The sequence below is a fragment of the Sinocyclocheilus rhinocerous genome, unplaced genomic scaffold, assembly GCF_001515625.1.
Source record: "Sinocyclocheilus rhinocerous isolate Xijiao unplaced genomic scaffold, SAMN03320098_v1.1 scaffold560, whole genome shotgun sequence".
Classification (NCBI taxonomy): domain Eukaryota; kingdom Metazoa; phylum Chordata; class Actinopteri; order Cypriniformes; family Cyprinidae; genus Sinocyclocheilus; species Sinocyclocheilus rhinocerous.
Window position 1 is genome coordinate 45,619 of NW_015637123.1, and position 2,982 is coordinate 48,600.

At 41.1% G+C, this 2,982-nt stretch overlaps 1 pseudogene; it reads left to right on the forward strand.

The window, feature by feature from the left end:
• Positions 1–2,779, forward strand: part of LOC107748494 (trypsin-2-like) — a 3,134-nt pseudogene extending 355 nt beyond the window's left edge.
• The last annotated feature ends 203 nt before the right edge of the window (positions 2,780–2,982 follow it).

The following is a 2,982-nucleotide window of genomic DNA, read 5'->3' on the forward strand; positions in this document are numbered from 1 at the left end:
TGACTGCTGGTTTGAGCTGGTTTAAGCTGGTCCTTAGCTGGTTTAAGCTGGTCATATGCTGGTCCTAAACTGGTCCTGAGCAGCTAAAGATCAGCTTAGGACCAGCTTAAACCAGCTCAAACCAGCAGTCATGCTTTAAAACATACCTAACCAGCATATGTTGTTTTTTTTTCAACGGGGAGGCAAGTTCCTCACGCAAGAGAAAATAATAATGATCTAAAGTAGTAAATAATTGCCTTTTTTTGTCACCATAATCTCTCTGTTAGCCGCATAGAGGTTCGTCTGGGTAAACACCACATTGCTGTGGATGAGAGCAGCGAGCAGTCCATCCTGTCTGAGCGTGTCATCCGTCACCCGACACCACTGACAATGACATCATGCTGATCAAGTTGAGCAAACCCGCGACTCTCGATGAGTTTGTGAAGCCTGTGGATCTGCCCAAAAGCTGTGCTCCTCCAGACAGCATGTGCAGAGTCTCCGGCTGGGGAATCACCATGAACCAGAGTAAGTTCATCCAGAGTATTATTCAGGGCTCAGACAGCTGCTTTAGAGTTTTCTGGTTTCTTGTTGTTCTGCTTGATGACGGTCGCACCTCATGACTTGGATTTTGCGGACAAATATGTTTCATATGCGGATGTCATTCCTGAAACTTTGCAGGGTGTAGCTTATGTGTCCGAAAAACAAAAGTTTCATACAAATTCTGAATGGATTATACCCTAGAAAGTGCGCAAAGCACGCTCCCTTTATCACTAAAACGCGTCACTCATCTTCATTCATCGCGATGTTACAAAGTTCCGTTATAATCAATGAAGCTCTCTAAACTGCACAATGAATCTCTTATTTACATCGCGTCTGCACTTAGTCATGAGATGATTCATGAGCGTGCAAAACTGCACTTAAAAACTGCGGCACTTTCAGCGGTGAGTGAATTCTGACTAAACGTTTCTGATTGGCCATTGCGTTCAAGGAATCAACAGATATGTCTGTGATTGGTTACATTGCTCAACGCTTCAAAACACTTTGAGGGTATTTAGCGCTTGGCTAAGCGCTCCAATTGCAGTGGGGCCGACATCAGGGAGGGATCCCATGACTAACAATTTTGCCCCCCCTAATGTCGCCCAAGTATATATATATATATATCGGTTGAAAAACACTGGTTTACACCTAGTATTAAGACGCGTTTTGGTCGATCCGATCACAAGTGGACGACGCTAAATACAGGTGTATTCCAGAGGTAGTTGAAAACTCGTTTAACCAGATTGCTTTTGCAGTGTAGAGGCTCATGTGGTCTAATACATTTGAACAGCATCTAAAGCCTCCTCTCTGCCTGGTCGCCGTGATTTTGCCAAGTAAGACATGTTCCTGGATCAACATTACTGTCCTAAAAAACAGACTTAACCCAATACCTACCCCTAAACCTAACCTTACCCATAATTTATTCCTAAAATCAGTGTGAAATGATAGCTGATTAACATGGGTGTAGAAGCACCTAACCCTGATTGTAAGCCTAAAACTGACATTTCCTGAAAAGATATCTCTCAATTCTGATTGGTTGATTGGAATGATGTTCCAGGATCAACAAGGATGTTGATCCAGGAACATGATGTACTTGGTAAAATCACGCTCACCTCTCTGCCTACTGACCTAATTCTAAAACATTAAACATTGAAACATTGAAGCGCGTGAGCCAGATGGGATTTAAACTTTGCCATCTGAAATCGTAAGTTTGGTTTGAAAGCGAAAAAATGCAAAAAGCTTTACATTCTCTTACCAGTCCTGATTCTAACACAAGCTTGTCTTCCACAGCGTTCGGCTTTTTTTTTTTTGCATCTATCAGAGCAGAAGCGAAAGCTGCTGCTCTCTGTATCGTTTTCTGTTGTTTCCTTTCACGTTCTTATGTAAAATGCTCTAGCTTATTTTGAAAGATCTGAAAGTCTGTACATTCACCCGCCCAAAGACCCTTCCCTCAAAATCAGGACAGAAGTGGTCGAAAGTGGACAGAAGAGATGGACTAAAACACTAGGTGTAAATAAATGTGTCTCCCTCGTCTACTTGTGATCCGATCGACCAAAACGCATCTTAATACCAGATGTAAACAGACCCTGAGGGTTAGGTTTAGAAGAAGCCATGAACACATCATGATGTATTCTTTTGAGTCAGACTCAGATTTCTAATGAATTGATTGAGGGGGGAAAAAACAACACACACAAATGAGTAATATAACGCAGTAATTATACACATAATTTTCTGTTGAAATCTCAGTCTATTCAATTTCTTAATAGCAGCTGACTCTGATAAGCTGCAGTGTCTGAATCTTCCCATCATCTCTGATCGTGACTGTAATAATTCCTACCCTGGCCTAATCACTGGCTCCATGTTCTGTGCTGGATACCTGGAGGGAGGGAAGGATGTTTGCCAGGTAGCCTGTCATACAGACGCTGCATTGCTTTGGTCTCCAAACATAGTCATTTCTGGTACAAAAAAAAAAGTATCCTAAATTTGGCCCACTCAGGTTGACTCTGGTGGTCCTGTGGTGTGTAATGGTGAGCTACAAGGTATTGTGTCTGCGGGTGGCCGTTGTGCTGCGAAAGATCAGCCTGGTATCTTTACCAAGGTATGATGACAAGTGTATGTCATCATAAAAATGGATATTAAAATAACAACTTTAATGTTTATACTTTAACTCTGAAATAAAACACTGTGTAAAATCTCTCTCATTCTCTATGTTCAACTGTTCAACTCCTGGATTACTGAGACTATAAACACATACCAAAACTGATTGCAGCTTCATACCGCAAATAATGCCACACAATTTAATATACATAGTGTGAAACCTGTCGACAATTTATATGGTGTTAATGTGCAAAATATAATCTTTTGAAGAATTATGTTCGTGAGTCTTCCTTTCTCTGAAGAATACTTGAAACCTACTGAATACACTTAATCTCGTTTACTGAATCATTACTGCGACCAAATGAACAA